Source organism: Ursus americanus, chromosome 9 (assembly GCF_024610735.1).
Source record: "Ursus americanus isolate L20-20 chromosome 9, mUrsAme1.1.p, whole genome shotgun sequence".
Lineage (NCBI taxonomy): Eukaryota > Metazoa > Chordata > Mammalia > Carnivora > Ursidae > Ursus > Ursus americanus.
This window is the reverse complement of record NC_142135.1, coordinates 51,700,409-51,727,370: the sequence shown is the minus strand read 5'-3', so window position 1 is coordinate 51,727,370 and position 26,962 is coordinate 51,700,409. Positions and strand designations below refer to the sequence as shown.

Here is a 26,962-nt window from a genome sequence, read left to right as displayed (position 1 = left end):
TTTGTAGTGACTTTGTTTACTTCTAGTTTACTTGCTGTTTTTGTCTTTTCCCTCTAGATCCAGGATCACAGAGACTATGCCCATCTTGTTCTGATGAATGCCCAGTACCCAACACAGAACTTGGTGAATAGGAAATACGTAATAATAATAAAAAACTCATTACATTAGAATTCATAAATGAAGAAATGAACAATAATCCTATAATGTACATAGGCTTTTCAAAGAAGCCAAAATTATTTAGCAACAATCATACACCTGTTAAGCAGAGACCCAAACAGAAGTTAAGCCTTTATGATCAATAGTTTAAGGTACAGTCCTGTTCATTGATTGGCCACTGGCTGTCTCTCCCTCACACCACACACCTCTGTTTAGAGAATTACTTAATAATAGGAGTAAACCTGAGAATAGTCATGGAACATGAAGACCATACATGATAAATGTTATTTTCTGTACATGAGCAATGTACAGAATATTATATCAAAGATAATATCTAAAAAGTATGCAAAAACCAGACTGGAAAAGGCCTTGAATGTCAGGGTAGAAAAGTCCGAACTTAATTCGGGAGGTAAGGAGCAGCTGGTGAAGGTTTCAGAATAGAGAAATGGTATTTACAAAACGTAACTTTTGAAAGCAGAATGGCAGGTTAGTGTATCAAAGGGATGTGGCGGGATATCCACTAAGGGACATACTGCTGTTTGATTATGCGGTTGGTCAAATCACGTCCTTCCTGCACGTAGTGTTGAGATGATAAAAGAAGGAGAGTCCAGAACCAGGGGAGCGTGATCCCTGTTCGAGTCCCATTACTACCTACCTACCTAGGGTTGTCGTATATCCTAAGTCTTTTTTTTTTTCCCTAAGATTTATTTATTTATTTGAGAGAGAGAACCCCCCCCCCAGTCGGGGTAGGGGCGGAGAGAGAGGAAGAAGCAGACTCCCCACTGAGCAGGGAGCCCGATGTGGGCTCAATCCCAAGACCCTGGGATCACGACCTCAGCTGAAACCAAGAGTTGGTCGCTAAACTGACTGAGCCACCCAGGTGCCCCTCTCTCAGTCTTTCTAACCACTCAAACAAATGGCTTGTGTTAAACAGCCTCCAAGCTTCTAATTCTAGCACTGAGGAAAGTGCTAAGCACATAGAAGCACTAAACACGTACTTATTTGTTAAACGAATTAGTGAGTAAGTAAATGGAATCTATAACTATATTTTTCAAGTTTCAATTATAGTTCCTTGTAGAAACCTTGACATTTCAGAAGAGTATGAAGAAGGAAACAAAAATCACACATAACCCCACCATCCTGAGGCAACTATGATTAATAGTCTTATATACCTCCCTCTTCCATCTCTTTCTTTTCCAATTTTATTTCTTCCACTTTATTTCTTTTACTCTATCTTGGTAAACATGTTGGTTACAAATGGGGAAGGGAGTGATTAATATATTCCCTTTATAAGACATCTGGAAACTCCAAAAGAAGAAAAAAAATAGACAATGATATGGATTTTCTTTTTTTTTATTTTTATTTTTTATAAAGATTTTTATTTATTTTGAGAGAGAGAAAAAGAGAGAATGAGTGGGGGGAGGGGCAGAGAGAGAAGTAGACTCCCTGCAGAGCAGGGAGCCCAACATAGGAGTGGATCCCAGGACCCTGAGATCATGATCTGAGCTGATGGCAGACACTTAACCAACTAAGCCACCCAGGCGCCCTGGACTTTCTCTTTTTAAATGAACCAGGACCTCGTGCTTCCTGCCCATCGATCACCTGCAATGATTTGCTGAGCATACACTGTGTGCTGTACATGAATACTACTATCTAACTCGGGCTTTCCCCCCAGTTACATTTTCCTAGAATTTAGTGCTCATCTTTTCACCCTGGGAAGACATCCTGGACTTTACAATGTCAGCAGAATTATATAGTCCCTCCTTTGTGTTCCCATTTCACTGTGTCTATCATCTTATCACTGCAACTTTTATTTTATATCATAATTGGTTACCTATTTCCTCCTGTTAATTATGGGCTCCCAAAGGGAAGAGACAGTTGTTCATCTTTGTGTGCTTATGGCCTAGGACAGGGCCTGGAACTGAAGAGGGTTTTTTGTTTTGTTTATTTATTTGTTTTTTAAAAAGTGTCCTTTTTTAAAAATTAATTTTATTTATTTATTTGACAGAGAGAGAGAAAGGAAGAGAGAGAGAGAGAGAGCACAAGCAGGCGGAGTGGCAGGCAGAGGGAGAGGGAGAAGCAGGCTTCCCTGGGATCATGACCTGAGCTGAAGGCAGCCGCTTAACCGACTAGCCACCCAGGTGTCCCCATTGTTTTGTTTTGTTTAAATCTCAATTTTAAAATGAGTCCTGAGTATAAATAACCATCTGCCAGAAATTTTCACCTTTCAGGATTTCCCATCATTTCAACTCAACATATCTACAACTATTAAGACTCATCTCCTCCCACAAGAAAACAAAGTGAAACAAAAACCTCCCTACTCCTTCTATAAGAACATTTTTCTTCGTCATTGGTACCTTATTATCTTGGTCAAGCTTTAAACCTTGAAACTATTTTTGACTATACTTAGTTGCTTCTTGTTTCCAGTAACAACTTATTCATTCCACCAATATATACCGAGTATTATTTTATGCCATGCTTTGTTCTAGGCGCTACCTCTATAATAGCAACAGGACACACATGGTTCCTTATCTCTTGGCGTTTACATTCTAGTGGAAAGAGACAACTAATAAAGAAGTAAACAAGAAAAATATCAGATAATGATAAGTGCTTCGTGGAAAATTAGAGCAAAATGATAAGCAGAGAGTAGCTACTTTAGGTTAATCATCAGAAAAGGCCTCTCTTCAGTATATTTCTCCTGTCTTTCCCCTTTCTTTCTTAACCTGCCAACAGGCCCTCCTCACCTCCTGCCTGCATTAGCATAACAGCTTAATGGATGGGCTTCCAGGCTCCAGAATTAACTCCATATCCTACCACCAAATTGATCTTCTATCTGATTGTTGTGGGAAAGACGGGATAAGACCCGTGGAAAATTGTGATTTTCTCCTTTGTTAAGCACACAGATAATAGCCTAAATTACAGAACTCAGGTCCAATTTTTACTCACCAAACAAAAAACTTAATTACTCATTAAGTTAATAAGGGATTAAAACTGGAGAGATCTCTTTGAATTTCGGCCCAGAGACCTATCTGATTAGTGCTTAGGGAAAAGGGATTCAGAATTATACCCTGGAGGGAGAAAGGACTGAGTCCTTTTTCTTTAACCGCTGAGGCCAGACAGAAAAGAACATTCATGGAGCTCCAACTAGGTGCTGTGAGCTGTACTGTTTTATTATCCTTCTATTACTTAAACCTCATGATAACCCTCTAATATAGATGTAACTAATTAACTTGCCTTAAATCGCCACATTTAGTAAGTGGTAGGTAGTACAGTGACTAGCACTCAAGTTTGGGTAGAAACCTTAACCTTTACGAATTGCTTGGTTATAAATGATATCCTGAGAAACATAAACAAGAACTACAAATTAATTGAAAGATAGTGGTACCTAGAACAATTATTTATAGAATAAATGAATAAACAAATGAGAAAGGAAAATTTATGCCTAAAGTAGTCATGTAGGGAAATGGGCAGGGTACGGAATTCACCACCACTAAAGATACTTGTTTATTCATTAATGCAACAAATAGTCAGATGCTGTGTTTGGCACTGGGGACATTGTTCCTGCTCTCTCAAACCTTATGAGCCAATGGGGCAATAGATATTAATATATATGTGCTTTGAAAGACTACATTGAGAGTTGGGGACCTGAGCTACTCTGGAGGGTCCTTAGCAAATGACACTGAAGTTAGAACCTGAAAAGTAAAGAGGAGTTTGTCAGGCAAGTAAGTAGGTATTGAGCATTCAAGACAGTGACCATTACGTTCAACATTACACCATTACCACTTAAGGCAGAAAGCAGCATAGTATTTGAAAACTGGAAAGGAACTACTTTGGATGGAAGATGGAAAAGAGAGTGGGATGGTGGAGTGAGGGAGATCATGCAAGGACTTAAAAGATTTTGGGCTTTATCCTAAGAGCGATGAGTAGACATTAAAGGGTTTTAAACCAGAAAAGGACAACATCATTTCTGTATTTTAAAGAGATCACTATGTCTGCTTGGCAGAAAACAAACTGGAGGGAAATCATTTTGAATGCAGAAAGACTGCTAGGGGCAGGGGCTGGTGAGGGGATGCGGTCAGTACAACAGCACAGGTGAGACTTGGTAATATATCTCATTGGGCAGGGAGAATGGGATGGATTCAACAAATATTTAGGAGACAGAATAGACAGGATTTGATGACTGGTTGCATTAGCATATGAGAGATAGGAAGGTTTCTGGAATGACTGGCCATATTTCCAAAGTGAGTAAGAAGATGGTATTAATTAGTGGCATTGAGACCCCAGATGGAAGGAGAATTGTGTGCAGAGTGAATACCAAAAATTCAATTTGCAGAAGTAAACAATTGAAGAATGAGGTTTGGGATGGGCTGTATAAGCCCACTGTGATAAAGGAAGGTTTGAAACTCATTGGCTGAAAACAGTGATCTCTGTTAATTTTTTCTTTTTTGGAGGGGACCCTGAAGCTATGGGACCCTGTCCTTCCCGGGGACAGTGGGGTGGGGGCCAGATTGCTCCTACTTGCAGGTCCTTGATCTAAACTTTTTTTGGTTTTTCATGCCTATGAGTAAAAATAAATTTTTACTAAGTAGTTCCATATTTATTTATAAATCATAAAATATTGCTAATCTCTACATTAATTGATGTATAGATAAAATAAAGAGAGATAAAAATGGTCTCAATTTTTTCATATACCCCAATAAATCATGATACGCTGGAAGTTAAGTGGCTCTAGAGAATTTTGAAAAACAAAGTACTATTATTTCAGGCATACAACTCCTGGAAGAACCAAAGCCACCTTGAATCTTTTAATTTAAATGAAATTATAGATCATGACATGCAGTGAAGTTCGAATTTTAAGCTTTTAAATTTGTCTCTGAACTTATCCTATCCATAAATGACCTTTGGGCACTCCCTCCCCCCAAATGACAGTAAACCATTACTCGTCTTGATTACCAAGTGCTTTGGCAGCCCCTCAAATTTTGCACCTGAAGTAAGTGCCTCCACTCATTTCAACCTAATTCTGGCCCTGCTCTGCCTGCCCCTGTGAACTTCAGTTTAGGTGAGATCAGGAGCTATCCCCATGCTCAGGAAAATTTTCTGCTAGTGCATCACATGCACTCCTAAACCATACCCTCCCTGAAGTATCAGATGTGTGAAGTACAGACCATCTGATCTTCTTCACCGCTATCTCCTCCAAAATCTACCAGAGTACCCAGCACTAGAAAACCCTCAACAAACATGTGGGTTTTTTTGTTTTTTTGGCTTTTAAGATTTTATTTATTTACTTGACAGAGAGAGAGACAGCCAGTGAGAGAGGGAACACAAGCAGGGGGAGTGGGAGAGGAAGAAGCAGGCTCCCAGCAGAGCATGGAGCCAGATGTGGGGCTTGATCCTAGGACTCTGGGATCACGCCCTGAGCTGAAGGCAGACAATTAATGACTGAGCCACCCAGGCGCCCCTCAACAAACACTTGTTGAATGAAGGAAACATTTAAAAACAGATGATAGATAGAAAGATAGTTAGATAGACAGATAACATTTTAGAACAGTCAAGCTAACCTTAAGATTAACACTCACTCACTCAAACAAACTAGGTAACAAAGGAAGCTCTTAGCTAAACATCAAATACCTTACCCAAACTGAGAGGCTACTGTCCTGGACCCCAAGTAGCAACTCCAGAAAAGTCACCAATCAAAGACAGGCTGCTCCCAGCCCACACACAATGAACTTCAAATTCATAGGATATTAGAGTGAAAGTATATGTTTACCTATTAGCTGGCACTGTTTTAGCTGCAAGAGACAGACACTCATCTCAACCTGTTTGAGCAAAAAGGGAAATTGATTGGGAAGATTCTGGAGTGTTTTATGGGACCTAAAGAGAGTAACATGGGCTTGGGAAATTGGATGAAGGGACTTGAATCACATTGGTTCCCACTATCTCAAGTCTCTGTGCCTTTACACATCTACTTCCTTCCTTTCTTTTATATTAATTACTTAAATTTTCATAACCTTTGAAGTAGACACAAGTGACATTTCCATTTGATGTATGAGGATGATGACCCCGAGTAAGTTGTTTAGGGTCATAAGCTTAGTAAGTGGCACTGCCAGGATTCAAACCTAAGCAGTCTATTGCCAGAGTCCATCAACTTATTATTGTGGAATAGTTTAAAGATACACAAAAGTGGAAAGACTAGTACGATTAATCCCAAGCATGGACTAATCTAGCTATGACAATCTAGGACACACACACACATACACACACACACAGCTATAACAATCACCAACTTATGCTCACTTTGGTTTCATATATAATCCTGCCTATTACTCCCCATTGGCACTGGATTATTTTGAAGCAAATCCCATAATTTCATTTCATCCATAATTATTTCAGTGCATATCTCTGAAAGACAATTTTTAACATAACAGCAACATCAATATTAGACTTAACAATTAGCAACACTTTCTTAACATCATCAAATATCCAGTCAATGTTAAAATTTCTGGTTGTTTCATAACTTTTTTTCCCTATAGCTCATTAATTTGCACTGGGATCCAAATGGTACCCAAACATTACATTTGATTGCCATATCTCTTCAGTCTCTCTCTCTCTCTTTTTAAGAGACTACACTTTATTAGGTTAGATAAGACCTAAATAGTTATATTTGAAGTAGAAATTGACATATGGCATAAGACATAGACAACTAATATAAAATAGGAATTCAGAAATAACTTTTGGTAAGAGTTACCAAGAATAATATTACTGTTCTAAAAAAAAAATACAGTGGAATAGTACACGATACCTATTACATCCCTTATAAATGACAAAGGATTCTTATACTTCTAAGCACTCAACTACTTTCCTGCATCTAGGAGATCCAATGCCCAAAAATACATAAAAGATGAAAATATATTTATACCTAACTAGTTTACAAATTCCTAAAAATTTGATTATGGTAAATTTTAAATATATAACAGTAAACATATTACCCTTGATAAGCTTCAGTAATAATCATGACTAATCTTGCTTCATATATAGCCCTATTCATTTATCCTCTTGCATATTATTTTGAAGGAGTTCCAGACATGGTATCATTTGATCTGTAAATATTCTAGTATTTATCTCTTTAAAAAAAGGATTTTTAAAAAACATAATGAAAATGCCATTATCACACCTAAACTATTAACAACGAAAACTTCATATCATCAACTATCCAGTCAGTGTTCAAATTTCCAGTTGTCCTCTAAATTTCACACAGTATGTTTGTTTGAAGACCCCAGTAAGGTCTACAGATTATAATCAGTTGATAGTTTCTTAAGTCTCTTTTACTGTATAGGTTCTCCCTCCATTTCTCTTTCCCTCCCTGGTAATGTACATATTTATTGAAGAAACTGGGTCCTACATTATATCCTACATGCTGGACTTTGCTGACTGTAGCCCTATGATCTCATTTAACATGTTCTTCTGCCTTCTGTATTTCCTATTAACCTAGTGATTATCTTAAAAGATTGATCTTCTACAGGGATGGTTCTTTGAAAAGACTGCTTCATAGGTGGTGTTCTATACTTGCATCAGGAGTCACATAATAACTGGTTATCTATCTACCCAATGTGTTGGCAGTTAGTGATGATCACCGGCCACAGGGCACTGCCCAAGATGAGTATAATATGAGCTACATGTGTAATTTTAAATGTGCTAGTACCCCTATTTTTAAAAAGTGAAAGTAATTTTAATAATATATTTAACTCAATATATCCAAAATATTATCATTTCAACACTTACTAAAAATGATTGAGATATTTTATATTCTTATTTTTGTAGCAACTTTTCAAAGTCCTGTATATTTTTCCCACTCATAGCTGGTAGGTGTTAGAACCTGCTTGCACTGGCCCATGAAAGCTGACTGTGAGCCTCTCATCCCAACTCTACATTCATGACATCCCACTAGTAGCTAAAAATTGGCTATGGTGGTAGTATTTATACCACAGCAAACAGCACAAAGCAGGTTTTTTTCCATCTCAGAGAGCCAGTTCTTTTTTTTTTTAAGATTTTATTTATTTATTTGACAGAGATAGAGACAGCCAGCGAGAGAAGGAACACAAGCAGGGGGAGTGGGAGAGGAAGAAACAGGCTCATAGTGGAGGAGCCTGATGTGGGGCTCGATCCCGTAACGCCAGGATCACGCCCTGAGCCGAAGGCAGACGCTTTAACCGCTGTGCCACCCAGGCGCCCCTACTCAGAGAGCCAGTTCTTAAACTTTTACCACACACCACTGCTTAGAACACATCTCACTTTGGACCAGCCCCATTTCAAGTGCTCAATAACCATGGATGGCTAGTGGATACTGTATGGCGTATCCATTATGGGGCCTGCAGTTGAGTGTAATCTGTTCTATCATTCCTTCTCTGTTTATTAGGTGGAATAGTTCTATAGGTTAAAATTTTCTTCATTAACTATTTAACTATCTTAATGTATAGTAAATTTAAGGAAGGCAACACAAATCCTCAGTTCTTTTCCTTTATTTAACTAGTGTTCAAAATAATAAGTTGATTCCCTAGCAAAAGTACCCAATTAGTATTTTTTGGTAGTGTTATGAACTCATAGATTCTAACATATTTGATTGTTTCAATCCGTTGCATTTCCTATTTATATTGATGCCCATATTGCTCCACCGTTGGCCATTGGAATCTCCCTTAAGTTCAGAGCCCACATTTCAGACTGCTAAGCTACCACTAACACCAGCCAGACTTTATGTCTCATAATTTCAAGCATTAGAAAGTGATTGACCTTATTCTCTAGACCAAAAGTTCAAAAAGCCTGGGATTTTTTGGTCCAGTTTGTTTCAAGTGCACACGACTATGTCCAGCAGTGTCACATGGATGGGAACTTGGCAGCTCTGTTAGGAATCAAGGGAGGGGCTATCTGAGAAGAAGAATCGGTTGGTAGACAAAACAACAGGTGTCCACGATAACATATTTAAAAGATGACACAAAAAATTTTAAAGCACGTCATCCTTTCCATGTCATTGATTGGTTGCTTTGTTTACTCATTCAACACATTATCTAGTAAGAACCTTTGACAGTCATGGAACTATTATTCTGACTATAAAAGTTAATTTAAAAACACATACACCTATCTGAAATTCTTGAATCCCTAGAGATTTTTTACTTTATCGAACTGAAAGAGAAAGAGTGTTAAAAACAGATATGCTTCAGAAAGTAGGCACATGTCCTTTAGAAAGTAGCACAGAAGGCATAATTGCAAATATTTAAGACAGAGAGCATCTTTTTTGTTTCATATGAGTTCAAGAAAGAGGCACTTTTGACTCAGATTGTCCCTTAGACATGAAAACTAAATTTTACATTAAGTGATGTCATTTTAAATTTATCTATGGTAAAAATTAAATGGGACAATAAAGAGCTCTAACGGAGCAACTGTGGCCCCTCCAACTTCTTAGTATCGTCTCACTGAAATCTCTGAAAGCACTAACATTCATCCAACATCCCTACTAATCAACTGAAGATTGGGCAGATGGGTATTTTAGTTATGGTCATATGCTTGCATAATTTTCTGTGAGCAAAATATGAAGAACTTATTTTCTAGTAAAAACAGAATGCACAATAACCAAAACATTCAAAGAATTAATTGTTAAAATTTACCAGGTACTCCAAAATAAGCAAAGAAGTATTTTCATGATTTTCTTTTTAAAAACAAAAATATCAGTAAAGGTTTCAAAACTGAAACTTAACTGACCTTAGAATTGTACTTGTCTTGCAATATTTAAGGTTTTTCAATAAACTTGCTGCACAAGTACATCTGTAGACAATTTAACAAACACACACAACCATAAAACACGCTGGCAGGGAAAATAATTAACCTGGGGGAATAAACAGGGCAAGTTAACCAGGCAAGGGAAGGCCTGGATTCCAAGACCCCCATAAACAAAAAATTGTTATCCTGTTCATTTTATTTTAGAATCTTGGTTCTTTTTTGTGGGTCGGGGGAGGCCTAGGAGATAATGTAGGGAAAATAAAAACATCATGACTATATTTAAATTTTTTCATTCAAAATGGAAATAGTATTATTGGGAGGAAAACAATATATACTTTAGAACTCAAATGATATATTTTATTGAAGACTAGCAATGAAGGAAGGAATAGGGCATAACTAGCCATTCTTTTTAATTTTGTAATACTGATGATTCTAATTGTCCTGTGCTTTGAATAACAATAATACATGTGTATTCAAATAAAATTTCTTAGGCTTTCTCAGAAAAATAATTAATTAATTTAAAAAAACAGTAATACATTTTTGCAGATTTCCCTTGTAAAAGGGACTTGTACTTCTCCAGAAAAATGGTGTTTTGTTTTTGGGGTTTTTTTTGGTTTAAATACTTTCATTTAGAAGTGTGTTATTTAATAGTTCTGATTTGGTTAGCAACCTTTAAATATATTACTTAGTCATTTATGATAATTTGGCACTAAAGATGAATAATTATTCATATTTGCTATATTCATTTGAATTATAGGTTTCAGTGATTTCTAGGGGATTTAAAAGTATAAACAAGAATTATTATCCTTGCTTAGTCACTATATTTTATATTCTCCATATCAATATAATCTGTTGCAAATTCAAGTGATGATATTACTGCTTCTAATTGTGTTCTGCAGGCACTAATAATGATACACTGTCATTTTTTCAATCAACATCTATAGAAATATTGCCAGTGTAAGATACTATGTTAGTCTGTTGTGGATACAAAAGCAAATATGACATGATGTTCCTTTACTGAATTCATAGTGTGGTGGTACAGACAAATCCATATCTAGGCATGTTAATATAATGTGGTAAGGGCAAAGATAGGTAAGGATCCTGGATATTACAAAGGCACCAAGGGTGTGTGTGTGTGTGTGTGTGTGTGTGTGTGTGTGTGTGTGTGTGTGTGTGTGTGTGTGTGTATAGGTAGGTAGAAAAGACTTTCTAGGAAGAGATGATAACTGAGGTAGGTTTTATTAAAGAATAATTAGTAATTAATCAAATGATGAGAAAGAGGGTAGAAAGGAAGGTGTTCCAGATAGAAATACCACCGTTAGCAAAGTGAAAGATAAGAAGTGGAGGGAGATGATAAGAGATTAAAACAGAACGTCGGAAGGAGGCCAGTTCATAGAATTATTGAATTCCATGTTAAGGAGCTTGAACTTATCTCACAAGCAATGATGATTCACTGAAATGTTTAAATAGGGAGACAAAAGGGTAAGATAATGACAGGGCCAGACCACAGACTAGAAGACTAGTTAAGAGGATGTCGTATTTTCAGGATGAGAAAAGATGAGAGCCTAAACTAGGACAGTGATAGCAGACGCGGGGAGTAGGAAAACAATTCGAGAACTAATTAGGAGGTAAAATGCATAAGAGTTGGTGACTGATTGAATGTGGGACCTAGAGAAATTGGAAGAGTCAAAGGCAATTGTGAAGCATAGCACCAAACCAAGTACACTAGGGAATACAGGAGAAGGAGTAGGCTTCAGGGGAAGTGATGACTTCAGTAATTTCAGATTCGTTGAGTCTGAGGTGTAACTGAAACACTGATGTAACAGCCAATCAGCAGCTCTGAAGAAAGTTTTGAGGTACAGCTGTAGACTTGGTGCCATTACCAAGTGATAGTTAAAATCATGTCGATGGGTCAAGCAATGCAAACAGATTGTAGAGAAAATTTTTCCCTCTCAACTCACTGTGAAGTTATACTTTTAGAGGGCTTATCTCCACTATTAACCGTGGACTTCAGCTCCAATACCTACCATGACTGGATCGATCTACTTGATTCATCATTAATTTATGTATCTTTGAGGTTGTCTTCAGAGTCTAGCCATGGAGGCTCGTGTTAAGTGAAGAAGCACCGAACGACAACAAAGATAAGCAAACAAAATACCTAAAATTAAAATATACTGACAGTTCTTCAGGATTACTTACATTCCAGGGGTTCAACAATACCCCCCAACGTACTAATTCTTCAGTTTGTTCTACCTCTTAGTTCAGTTTTTGCACCAAACTCCATCTGTCTGGCAAAGATATCACTAAATTTTTAGTGATTCAGTTCTTTGTCTATTAATACATAATTTGACAATATGCTATAACAGTAACGATTAGCAATAGTACCATAAGATTTCTTGTGGAACATTTATTTATTTTTTTTAGGATTTTTTATTTATTTATTTGACAGAGAGAGAGAGACAGTCAGTGAGAGAGGGAACACAAGCAGGGGGAGTGGGAGAGGAAGAAGCAGGCTCCCAGCGGAGCAGGGAGCCCAATGTGGGGCTCGATCCCAGGACCCTGGGATCATGTCCTGAGCCGAAGGCAGACGCTTAATGACTGAGCCACCCAGGCGCCCCTCCTGTGGAAGTTTTAAAGTAGCAGCTGAATTCTTTGATTAGTTAAAAAAAAAAACTCTATTATTTTTGTTGACTTTTAAGTTAAATCAAAACTATTTTCTGAGAAGTGTCAAGGAAAGCACCATGAATAAAACTCTTATAATGACATTTCAGAATCCTGTGTGGCAACCATGCAGATTAGCACTGACACAATTTCCAAGAGCTACTAAAGATAGACCTTATGCAATTGGGCAAAATGAGTGGGTGGATAATTTTTTTTTAAGTAGGGCCATGACCTCTGAGATCTTCTGTTGTTTTCACTATGATCTATAAACTGAACAAAGTGCTATTTTCTTTCTCACAGAAGTAGTCCATTACTTGTCTGGGACCAAGGCATTGTATAGGGATGAAGGTATAACTCCTGATGTTTTTAACAGCGAATATGGACTTCCTGTGCCTCCTCTCCCATGTCCCGTGTCCAACCAAGGTAAACAACTGCTATGGCAATTCACAGGTCTAATTTTTGACAATTTTAATTTGCCACAACATTTTTTGATGATCTAGGACTCTGCTGCAGAATCCTTCTAATCACAATGCTCAGAAATAATTAAATTGCTACCAATCAATTGGAGCTGACAAGCAAGATGGAACTTGACTGCCATTGCTGCTTAAGACCTTCCTTTTCCACACTTGATTTAAGGCAGGCATCAAATGTAATTTTCCTTGAGATAAAAAGGTGAAATGAGAATGTAAAGATAACCAGAATTGCGTTCCTCCTTCAAGAAGCTCACAGTGGAGTATGGGGGACAGACACGTGGAATAAGTGAGGTTCCTTCACATTCACACTTTAATCTGATTCTACAATTCAAACAACAAAGGGGAGATGGAAAAGAACGTGTGTTTAATCTATGTCATCCTATGCAAGGACATGGGAGTACAAAGCTTCTGCCTCCTACCCAAACTGAGACCAGGGCAGATAAAAGTATTTCATTCAACCACCGTATTGAGAACAATCCCTTCGAAATGCCACAATCAATAGGGATTTAATGTTAACAATAAATACAAAAAATCAGCCAGTTAGGCATAAATAGCCAAAATAACTAGTTTACTAGAGATCCTGTATTTGACATGGAGCAAATCCAAGCATAGCACTGGGATGCATGAAGTTACCTTATAAAAAATTAAGAAAATTCTTCTGTGATCCTCAGTGAATCACAAAAGTACAACGTCCAGCAATGAACTCCACAAGTTAAAGAGGGATGTGGAGAAAGTGGAAGCGATTCAACAGAGAGTCACAGAGATGATTAAAGGGTTGGGAAAATGGGAGCTAGAAATTATTTAGCCTAAGTTAGAGAAGACTACCAGGTTTCTTAATAACAGTATTCAAGCATAGGAAGGGTTGTTATATACAAGATGATGAACAGTTGCTTTCTATCTCAACTAGAGAGTGGACAGAAGAAACAGACTTTGATTACAGCATCAAATATCTAAGTTAGACATAAGGAAGAACTTTTAAGCATGAAGATTATTGGATAAGAGACCTCAGGATCCTCTTACTACACCTGTTCCTTAAATGATGCTGTTTCACAGGGTCCTTGTTAAATTCTTTCTCTTTTCACTTTGTCCTTAATTTATTTAATTTACAGTGATTTAAATTACCTATTATAAGCTGATAATCCCCAAACACATATATGTTTGGGGATATGTATATAATATATATTATAGTGTGTGTCTGTGTGTGTGTATGTATATATATATATATATAATATTACAGTATATATATAGTACACGTATACAGTCTATAGTATACTAGAGTACATAGTATATACAGTATATACTATGGTATAGTATAGTGTGTATATAGCATACTTTAGTACAGTTTAGTATAATACATACACTATATATATCTCCAATCCAGACTACTTTCCAAATGCCTCCTGGACATCAGGCCTCTTTTACCTATTGTACTGCAATGGCATCATAACTGGAAACTCTGTCTCTCCAGTCTTCAATTCCATTCTCTAGTTTATATGATGGTCTGAACCTTTTCTACCTAAAAGCAAGACCAATTATTTCCCTGCTTACAATTTTCTGATAGATCCCATCATTTACTTACTTTCCATCATTTGGGCCCTTAACCTATCCAATATCATCCCTTATCATTCCCCAAATGTTATTCATTCCAAAATAATTTCACTCCTTTCATCCCACTGTGCTTTTACAGATCTGTGCTTTTTAAAGTCTCAGTACTCTTCACTCCTACGAGAACACACTTTCCTCCTTCTTTCTGTGTTCAACTTCTACTCTTCAGTTCCAGAAATTTTTCATTGACCTTACCACACTGGACTAGTGACCCTCAATAAATGTTCATGAATTTCCATGAAAACTTGCCTTGAATACTTTAATGTCATAGTTAGTATTAGTAAGAGCCTTTCCAGACTTCAGATTCAGTAATTTCTCATTTAGAAAACATCTGGGTAGCTTGCTGACAAAATCCAGTGATCAGCCTTCAAAAGTGGTATATACCAGACTCTTGGGTTTATCATACTTGATTCTAGCTGCTGCTTATCTGACACTCTTTACATCATTTCCTCAGGCATTTCCATATCACTCTGCCACTACTGGACCCAGTGCCTTTTCTTCTACCTCTTGGCCTGGCACAATCATGGATACATACTTAGGCACTTTATGTACCTCCTCCCCAACTCATTTCTTACACCACTCCTGTGAGGCAAGATTAGTGTGCCCATTTTACAGGTGAAAAAGTCACCACCTATCCACCGACAACATACATGTATGTGCATGTGTGTATACACATATATTAAGGAGACTTATATATCCTATGAGCTGAAGCCTACTTAACATGTCCTCAAAAATATCTCAAAAGAAACTCGAAATTTCCAAACGTGAATTCATAACTTGACTCCCAAACTTTGCTCTTCTGGTGTTACCAGTTTTAGTGACTGGTGTCAGACACTTAGGAGTCATCTCCACACTTCGCTCTTTTTTAATCCCCATAGCCAATCCATCGCCAACTTATATAAAGTTTCCCTTCCAGATATCTCTTAAGTTTGTGCAGTTCTCTCCACCTTTAACATTATTAATCTAGTCCAAGTTTTCATCATCTCTTATAATGGCCTCTATTTCCTTTGGTCCTCATCTTTTCTGTTATCTGCACCCAAGATGATCTGAAAATCCAAATCTGATCATAGTATTTCATGCTGTCCCTTCTTCCTACTACATTCAAAAGTCCTTTAGCAGTTTCCCATTGCTCTTATCAAAAAGACAAACTTAAAACTGCTATTCAATGGATCATATCCACTTCATCTCAAACCCACCTTTTCTCACATCCTGTTCCCTCCCCCTCAACTTCTCCAGCCACTGGTGCTTGCTTTCTATCCTTCAAACCTGTGATGACCCATTCTTCTTCAGGCCTCTGCACTGGCTGGAAAGCCATCTCTCTTCTCCACTTCACCGAGTTAACTCTTAATCATCCTTCAGATGCCACTTTCCCAGAGAAATCTCTGATGACCCTCAAAAGCCAAGTCTTACCTTTCTATTATAAGCTCCAAAACCATGTTTTTCTCCTTCTTTTCTCTCCTTCTTCTTCTTTACATTTGCTCTTGTGATTATTTAACTGTTAGCCTGCTCCATGAGATTGTAACTGTCGAAAGAACTGTCTATTCTTGCTCCCTATTTTATCTCTAGTACTTATCTCTACTATCCAGCATGTAGTGTTTGAAGAATTGAGTAAATTAATTTGTTGGCTTTTACTTGCCAGGCACCAAGCTAAGTGCTTTACGTATATAATTTCTTTAAATTATCACAACAGACTTAGAAGGTTACTACCTTTCTATTATTAGCTTAATTTTAGAAATGAGAAAACCAGGGTCTAGAGATACTCGGTAGCTTTCCCAAGTCTCACAAGGTGAAAACTGAAGTCCTGTACAGTAAAACCATAAGCCCATCACTTGTGGATACCTTTGTAGACGTACGTGTATTAACTAATGTGACACTGAGCACATGAGCAGGAAGAAGTCTCTGAATCACGAATTGATTATTTATGTCTCTTGAGCAAACCTGAAAATCCTGAAATATTTAAGAGTCAACAACAGAATCCCATGGTTGTTAGGTCAGGTTACTTAAACAGAAAAAAAAAGTAGGCTGGACCTGAATTGTACTTGTTCAGTGAGCCTAATTGTTCCACTGACCAGTGAGGCATAATAACTTTGCACAGTACAACACTGACTGTGACTGGCCTGGGGGAAATAGATCTCAGAGCAGTCAAAAAACTTATCAAGCCAAAATGAATGAATCAATTCTCATTTCACCAAAAGGAAAACAACTTACCTCACTCGCGTCGACTATCCTCGTTCACGCAGAAGACTCTGCTGAGCCCTTGTAAGTAGTGCAACTACTTTGAGCAGTTTATCCAAAGGCACTTACGAATTTTTCCTTCTCCACTCACGCTGTCTGGTCCACTCCTTTTGAGAACAGAGGCGTAATGGCACAGCCATTCCTTATGGCTCTTGTTGCAGGAGTAAATATCTCGAAGGTTGAGGCAAATTTTATGTCGGTTGGTCACGAATGCTTGGAAGAGCTTCATCTTCATTTCTGGAAGTTGTGTTGAGGATTTTTAAATTATCATCTTTTATGAAATGATTTTCATCATGACTACTGAATTCTCAATAGACCCGAGAGGCTGATGGATATGTCATCTTTAGGTTAGGATCGAGAAGGTCTTTAGAAGTCCCATTAGCCTTTTAGGCAGGCCTTCGAGAAGTAGAAATAATTCATTGATCTCAATAATATTGTCTCAGATCTGCAACCCAGGTTGGAGCATCCCAAAACTGGGCTTGTTCACTGTATTTAAAATATATTCGATTTGGGACACTATCTCAAACCAGTTCAGAAGAGATTGGCAACTCATTATTTTTCAGTAGAACATTTACCTGGCAGGGTAACCTACCTTGTTCATGTTTACTAAGAGAATTTCTTCCTAGTGGGTGAGCCTACATAGGAGGCTAAATTAAAGATCAAATTGTTGAATGAGCATATAATTAGGAATTAGATGTTATTAAGAAGTGTCTGATTTACTCATTTCCTTGCTTAAAAAGTCTTTCAGTCTTCCCATCACTTTCAGGATAAAAAACAAACTATTGCTGTCTCCCCGCTCTTTCTTTACAAATCTCACTTCGAGCAGTTCTAGAGTCTAAACACATTGAACTCCTTAAAATGGCCTTACTTTTAGGATAAGTATCCTTTTATTTTGGCCAAATTCCTATTGTTATCTATATTCCCTAGCAATTCAATTTTTAAAGCAAGCAATAGTCATTCTATCCTCCATGTTTCCACAGCAATTTTATATTATCTCTATCAACACTTAACCATTACAATTATTCGTTTACATATTCCTCTCCCTCACTGAAAAGTGAGTTTCTTGAGGGTTGGGATAAGCTTATTTATCTACTAAATCCTGGTGTTTAGTACACAGTAGAAACTGAAAAAATGTCTTTAAAGTGCTTGTTGGCTATGTCCACTAACTAGGTAGTAAACTGGCTATCTCCATTCCTTAGTAATTCCAGAATATTCTGTTTTATAAAATAAACATTCCTGTTTACATTCTATTAGACCAGTTGTTCTCTCAGGGTTTTGAATTTTGTGAGTTAGTAAAAATAACTTTTTAAAAACATTTTAGGGAGCAATGAAGAAAAGATCATTAAAAATAAAGCTACTGTCCATTAACATAATTTCAAAATATCTCTTAAGTCTAAACCATTAGAAAGGATATAATTTAAAATAATAATCTTTTAAATTGAACAAATTTAACTTTATGAAAATTTTTCTAGTTTTTTTTTTCATTATCAACTCACAAAAAATAGATCAGTGTCCTCCCCAAAATAATTTTGTAATACTATGTACCCTTTTATACATTTTTAAGGTAGCATCTGAGATATTTTCATTGTAAGTTCAAATTGTAATGAATGTCATTTCTGGCATGTTATAAATATTGACACTACAAAATAAAATATCTTAGAAAATCCATCTAATGGAATCTATATACCATAATTATTTAATACCCACCATTATTCGCTTAAAAATATATGAACAAACAGTTGAAAAATTTACATTATTCCTTTTTATTTCCATTCCACTTCCAGAGTTTTATAATATGACATTTATACTCAGAAGTCCATTATCAATTGAAATTTAATTTCAAAAATTTCTGTAACCCTAAATGTTATAAAAATATCCTGAAATGAGTTACCATTATAATTACTAGTGCACATTTGGTCAAAGTAACATAAATATATTGATATTAAACACAATATAAACATTTATTGAAAATACATTTCTTTATTAGCTAAGTTTCTTCAACTAATTAATGTGGTCAGAATTTGTTTCCTAGGCTGAGAAAGGGTTTGTTATACACTTTATTCCTTTTTTTCTTCTTTTGAAGATGTGCTGAGACTATTTCTTCACGAAAAATTATGAATGATGGGAATAGAAGGGGTTTTGTTTTAGTTACGTCACAAAATTCTTTAAACTCCTTCCAAGTTATGTGCAAAAAACCCTTAGTGATCTATTGTTGAAAACTATTTTTAATGATTAACTGACACTTTGGTTAAGTTCTTCTTCAGTTTTATTGAAAGGAAAAGCTAAAAACCATTTGCAAAAGTGTAGCTACCAAGTAATTAGGGACATTTTGCTTCTGTCTCTGGTGCCCCTTTTCCATCCTGCGGCAATGTTAACACAGTAAGTTTAGGAGTAGGTGAAAGGTATGCCTCTTTTTGGTGAAGGGAAAAGATGATTGCGCGGGGTAAGGCGGGTTCTTTAGCAGCTGAGTTTTGGAAAAACAGTGCATATGGAAGTTGACAGCCTAACCACTAATTCTCTTAAAAACTATCTAAGTTCACACATCTCTTAGAAATTCCTGGTATGGGGCGCCTGGGTGGCACAGCGGTTAAGCATCTGCCTTCGGCTCAGGGCGTGATCCCGGCCTTCTGGGATCGAGCCCCACATCAGGCTCCTCCACTATGAGCCTGCTTCTTCCTCTCCCACTTCCCCTGCTTGTGTTCCCTCTCTCGCTGGCTGTCTCTATCTCTGTCAAATAAACAAATAAAATCTTTAAAAAAAAGAAAGAAAGAAAGAAAGAAATTCCTGGTATACCTCCAGAGCTGAGTATAGAGCACTGGACTAGACCTGAAAGTATACTAATTCCATTAGCTTTAGTTTCAAAGTGTGGTATTTTCTTTTTCTTTCTTTTTCTTTTTTAAGATTTTATTTATTTATTTGAGACAGAGAGCATAAGCAGGGGGAGCTGGTAGAGGGAAAGGGAGAAGCAGACTCCCCACTGAGCAGGGAGCCTGACGTGGGCCTCAATCCCAGGACCCTGGGATCATGACCTGAGCCGAAAGCAGAGGCTTCACTGACTGAGCCATCCAGGTGCCCCCAAAGTGTGGTATTTTCTGACTTTGACATTACCTCCAAATTCTGGGGAAGGAAGTCAATTTATTTGGAATTTAAGCCCCCTATGTAATGATTGTATAAAGTTGAGTAGAAAGTCCTGTTTTAGGACATTTCTTCATAGCACTGTACCTTTATGGCCCTGGCATCTTTCTCCCTTCCATGTTTTCTCACGTGGTCCTTCTGAAGGTAACTGGTTTGTATTTGTAAACTTATGAAAGAGGATTAGCATGAAATCTGTGGCTACTGATCAGAGCCTAGTTAATCAATCTATCAGGAAAATGAATTTGTGAACCAAACAGTATCCGTAAACTAAATATTTGAGATGGATCTCCTATAAAATGGTAATGTATATACAGTTTTAGTAATTGAGTTTTCAATACCCCTACTTCGTTGTTCTCATTCTTTACAGCCAATATAAAAAATTCATATTGTAAAAATAATCTATTTTTGTACACTCACATATACGAAGAAGGCATTTTTCTTTTTACTTCATCTTTCTCAGAGAACAGTGAGCTAACTCCTATTTTTGATTAATTAAAACGCAGAGAAACTGCAGTCACAAAATGGTCAGCTATTCTTAAATTCTGAATTTTCACATATTTTTAAAATGCTATTCACCTAATTTTTAATTTTTTTTTTTAATTTTAAGTAGGCTCCACACTCAACATGGGGCTTGAATGCACAACCCTGAGGTCGAGAGTCACACACTCTACTAAGCCAGTCAAAGCACCCCTGAATTTTCAAATATTTTTGATTAAAACCATAACTTCAAAGGGACACCTGGGTGGCTCAGTTGGTTAAGTGTCTGTCTTCGGTTCAGGTCATGATCCCAGGGTTCTGGGATGGTGTCCCGCACTGGGCTCCTTGCTTGGCGGGGAGCCTGCTTCTCCCTCTGCCTGCTGCTTCCCCTGCTTGTGCTCTCTCTCTGACAAATAAATACATAAAATCTTTAAAAATAAATAAATAAAACCATAACTTCACAGATAAAGCAACATTTCACTTGTGTATATTAATGACCTATTATAGTAGTTGTAATTGGATTATTTTTATTTACTAGCTTTAGTTCTTAAAAACTTCAAAATAGTCTTTCTACAACTGTATACTTTATAAAAATGCTTTACATTGTACAGCATGCAAATATTATCAACACTTAACACCTGAGGTATTTCTGCTCTGTTAGTTTATTCTGATCAATTTATTCTGATCTATGTTTTAGTCTTTTGTTGAAAGTCCACGGTTGTGTATACTTAGTGTTTGAAAATTTGTCCATTCATATATTGATTTATTTGACAAATCCTTACTGATTGTCTGTGATGTCACAGTCACTGTTTCTCGATGATGGAAACAGTATTGAGCAAAACCAGAAGTAGTCCTTGTCTTCATGGAGTTTTGGTTTATTAGGGGAGCATGCAATAATCAAATAATTAATTACACATGTTTAAAAAGTGCAATTATGACAAGTGCCGTGAAGGAGAATTAAAAAATGGGAAGAGACTCTGCAACAGGGTATTTGAATATTGGTGGGTGTGGGTGGTTAGGAAAAGCTGCCCTGAGGAAGTGATCTAAGGATGAATATGAATTAATTAGGAGAAAGGAGGGAAAAACATTACTGACAGGGAACAGCCTGTACGAAGGCCAGGCAGGTATCAGAGCAAACATGAAGGAAAGGAAAAGGCTGCGGAGAGGGTTAGAGGTAGGGGGAAATCAGACATGAGATAGAGCTAGAGTGTGAAAGGCAGCCAGACCTTGCTGGACTCTCCAGGCCAGTGCTTAGAAAGTGATTTGATACTAGACCAACAGAAAGTAATTGGGACCTTCAGCAGGGTTTTAAGCATGAGTGTGGGTGGGGTGATAGGATCAGATTTGCATTTTGAAAAGATTAACTGGCTTCACTGTAGGAATGGGTGAGAGGGTGGGGCGAGAATGTATGGTTTACTGAGATAGACGCTTCTCTGAATTTAGGCATGTAAACTTGAGACTTTGAAAAATCAGGTTTTGAAGGGATTGGGATTTTCTAAGCAAAGACACACTGGTTTTTGTCTTTTAAATCTTCTACGTTTATTTTTTAGGGGCAAGGCAAAATGGGTTCACAGTGAGTGGAGAAAAAGAAGAATGAACAGTACTCCTTCCCAGAAGTCTGGGAAAAAGCATGTCATCGATTATCAAAGTTAACTTTTTCTCCCAAAATGAAAATAGCTTTATCAGCTTTTTGGATTATATACCCAATATAAATTATATTCTCAATATACAGCAGTACAGAAAATTTGTCAAGAAATTTTTTTAAAAACTGAAATTCAACTACTGAGATAATTACCATCCCCATTCTGGTGACTATCCTTTTAAACTACTTTCCATGTTAGTATTCACATACGAACTTATGTATACATTCTAGGGACCATGGCTATCAATAAACATTAATTGTTTGAATTAATCATTCCTATTATATATGTTAACATACTGCTTTTTTTTTTTCACTCAGTGATAAGCCTTGGACTCAAAAATTGCCACATCAGCCTTTTTAATGGTTGGTCAATAATTCATTATAAGCATGTGCCATAATGTATGTAAATAACCCCACATCGATGGAAGCTCTAGTTTTTTAGGCTTATAAACAGTGCTACAATGAACATCCTTGCACAGACATCTTAATATACCTGTCCAGGATAAACTTCTAGAAAGGAAATTGCTGGGTAAAAAGATACATATATATTTTTTTCTTTTTTGATACATATAGCCAAACAGCCTACCAGACAAGTTATTCTACATTCCCAATTATATTTATAAATATTTACTATACCTCTGATGGATTAAAAAATTACTTATCCACCTGTGTTTTTTATGTACACTCCTCTGATTACTGACCAAGTCTGCATATCTTCCCACATGTTTACCAGTCATTTATACTCCTTCTTATATAGTTTTCTATGTCTTTAAAGCACATTTTTTCCTCTACTAGATATGCGTTTGACTTATTGATTTATAAGAGCCCTTTCTGTATTAGTGATATTAAGCCTTTGTCTGTCATATATATCCCGGATTTCTTTTTCCTAGTACACCTAAAAAAAATTATTATGTCTCTGAAAAACAAAAGTTTTATAATTTTACATATTCAATTCTGTCAGACCTTTTTCTTTAAAGCTCTTATTTGTGTGTTCTACTTAGAACTTGGTCTTTCATGGCCCAATATTATAAAAATACTTCCCTAATTGTATTTTCTTTTGGTACTTTTTATACTTTTGAGAGCATTCGTGAAGAGCAATCAAATGACACTAATAGCTTTATTAAAATGTTTATTCCTTTTGCAAGAAATTCCCCTTTTAGGATTTATCCGAAAGAAATAATAGACACAAATTTTTAGTTTTACGAATATTCACTAAAGGATTGTTTATAATGACCAAAAAAATTGTGAACAATGATTAAGTCCAACAATGGAAGACCATTTTAAATCAATTATGATATACCCATAGCCATTAAAATGACACTAAAAATATTTAATCATATTAAAACATATTAATAGCCAGAAGCACAAATATGCTAATATCCAATTCATAAAAAACAAAAAACAATTTTAGCTAGGCATAGAAAAAGATGACTATATTTACACAATAGTGGTTTTGTTACCAGAAAAAATGAGTGATCTTTTTTCTTATTTTTTTCTCCTATGAGTATGTTTAAAGTATGAAAAAAATTTTAAATTGCGTGTAGCCTGTAATTATGCAGATATAGTGTATCATGTGTGTTTTGGTGACAAAGGGTGCCTTAGACTAGAGGTTGTCTTCAACCTTACAAATGTAACTTCTGCCTCATCCAATAATCTTGAGCAAGTTGGTTAAACCTTTTGTACTTGAGTTTCTTCATCTGTTAAATGAGGATAATAATACCTAACCTTGATTTCACTTACAAGGCAATGTGTAAACTGTAATTCACTGTAAGCTACATAGAAAATGGTGTAAATAATATAATATTATTTATATTCAACTACATGATTATCATAGCTTTTTTGGCTTAAATCCCTTTCTTGAGGAACAACTGACATACGAAAAGCTATACATATATATATTTTTAAACCTTTTATCTCTACACCCAACTTGGGGCTCGAACTCACAACCCTGAGATCAAGAGGGGCATGCTCTTCTGAGCCAGCCAGGCACCCTGCTGTACCCGTTTAATGCATACAAATTGATGAGTATGGAGATAAGTATACATCTGTGAAACCATCACCACAATCTATGCCATGAACATATCCATCACCTTCAAAAGTTTTCTACTGCCCACTTTATTATTATATTTTTGTGAAGGACACTTAAGACCTACATTCTTAGCAAAATTTTATACACTACAGTATTGTGAAATGCAGGCACGATGCTATACAGTAGATGTCCAAGACTACTCACCTTGTACAGCTAAAACTTTGTACCCTTTGACTAATACTTCTCATTTCCCTCTCCCCCCAACTGCTGGCAACCATTACTCCATTTTCTGCTTCTAGGAGTTTGACTAACTACCTCATAAAAGTAATATCATGCAGTATTTTTCCTTCTGTGTCTGGCTTATTTCACTTACCATAATGTCCTCCAGTTTTATCCATGTTGTTGCAAATGGCAAGATTTCCCTTTTTTTTTAAAGACAGAATAATATTCCATTGTATATATGTGATTATTTTTTTAACATACATTCAATAGAAACATTAGTTCAGTACTTTAAAAAAAATAACCCCTTTTACATAGTAAGTAAAGAAAAAAGAAGAAACAGAAGAAAAAGTTGCCTACCAGAACACATTGCACGGAAAGATAAATTATTCAACAAACATTTCCTAATTGCCTACTATATGCCAAGCTGGGATTGGAGTAGGGGATTTTAAGAGTGAATAACACACAGTTACCATTCTCAGGCACTTTGTTCTGGTGGATAACACATGTCAATCCCACAGACAGAATCATAGGCCACTATCCCCAGAACCTAAAGAGGCAAAGTGTCCCTACCTAGGCCGTAAATGATAGTCACGTTTGGCTGTCAAAGATCAGCTGAGCAAGATATAGGATCTCAGCCTCACAGCAGTTACGGTGGGCCAGTAGCAAGGTAACCTACAGCACTTTTACATAGCCTAAAGTGAAATTAGGGGATAAATTGGTTGGGGAATGCCCCATTCTTGAGGGGTTCCCCTGGTAAGCATAAGGGGGAATCCCCTTAAATATGGTAGAACCCCCAACAGCAAATGTAGGGGCTAAGGGGAGAACAGATCCCTGCTTGCTAGCAGGAGACTGGAAGGGGTGGGGGAATTCTTAAAAACTCCATTTACAGAACAGGAGATCCCCTTCTGTTACTCAAAGTTCCCTCACAGGGCTGTTTTGAGACATTTTTGAGTACTATCTTCTACTTTGCTTCTGATTCCATCTTCCTTAGGGTTTAGAGAAAGACAACTGAATATATATTTATACAGAAAAAATGATAGAAATATAAATACATACACACACCACACAGTCACACTGTTTGGCTGTTAGTTCAGTAGTCCTAGAATTTAAGTCATTTATTTGTACCATTTGAATCTAGTGTTCATTCCTAATTAGTCCATGTTTAAATATAATTCCAGACAGAAAACAAGGTGGATTTTACAAAATAGAAGATAAGATATATATCTGAGAAAAACCAGTCCTGACACAATTCACACCATTAGGGAGTCAAACATTTGTGGTAACTCTGGTGCTATCAGAAAGCAAAAGTAATAATACTAGCATAAACTTATATAGTGCTTATTAGGTACTAGACATATAAGATGAAAAGAAGCACAGATACACATTTAACGGTTTGGGAATGAAAACAATTTGTAAAGTTGAAATGAAAATTCTTAAGTCCATTTTCACTTACCATTACCTTAATCCCAGATAAGCAGTTAATTTCAGTAATTCTTCTCTCTTTTATGTAGGAGGCAGTGGTGGTTAAAATACAATAAATAATGCATTTATTTGCAAAGTGCCTGGAATTGAAAAAATGCGTTAAGGACAAAGTACAGTATTATTATAACATTCTTCCATATATTACATGGAAACACATATTAAATGCACCCAAGCGGGCAGAATCCTTTCTTCTCCAAAGTACAAATTAGGTCAGTGTCATGATTCTATACTGTCTTAGATTTCCTAACAACTAAAACAAAGCAAGATAAAAATGAAACCCCCCCCCCCACAAACAGTACCAATCTGAGGATCTCTATCAGAATTTCAAGCTGTTTATCACTGGTAGGCAGATGACAATATGATTATTACTGGAAAAATAACTCAAAGCCAAAACCTTTTTTGTGGCAGGTTATCAGCATCATTCTTTACATTAAAATTATATTTCATCTACAAGATACAACTAACATTTTTTGTTTAATATATATAGTTTATTTCTACAGATACTAAAATTATAGTGAATTAAGTGGAAGTTGATTTGTATAAATCTATACAATCAACAGTATATGTGAGTCTTGATGTGCATGCATGTGCTTATTCATTGAAAAATATTAATACTAATGGTATTTTATAATATGTCTGAGAAAATGTTTTTTAATCTTGAGAAACATACCATATTCCATACTCCTTATTATATATTCAAAGCTATAATATTTTCATTTTAAAAATAAAAATTTCAAGAGAACAGAATCATAAAACTAGAGGGCCTAAAAATGGTAGCTCATGCTCTTTATTAAACATATATAATTTTCCATTAATACATAATGCAGACGATTAAAGCCTCTAACAATAATCTATAAGTGTAAAGAGTTTGTGCATATTTCCAATTTTTTTCTATGCACATCCTAACGTATTTAATGTAAAAAGTGTATCCTGTCATATAAATGTCCTTTTTCCCTTTTTCAAGAGTAATTACCTTGAATATATTTCATATTAGTTTGTGATTAAACTTCCAGTATTAATACATTTCTTTAAAAAGTTAAAAAGCCTCGCCATAGTTTGAGAACATCTTTTTTAAAC

At 36.3% G+C, this 26,962-nt stretch overlaps 1 protein-coding gene across 5 annotated transcripts in view; it reads right to left on the bottom strand.

Annotated features, from left to right (window-relative positions):
• Positions 1-883: 883 nt before the first annotated feature.
• Positions 884-26,962, bottom strand: part of LOC123797938 (uncharacterized) — a 27,814-nt gene continuing 1,735 nt past the window's right edge. For 2 of the 5 annotated variants that reach the window (XM_087864781.1, XM_087864785.1), the window contains one exon: positions 884-25,965. The gene's annotated coding sequence lies outside the window, so the exon portion shown is untranslated. The other 3 variants (XM_087864784.1, XM_087864782.1, XM_087864783.1) reach the window with 3 other exon arrangements.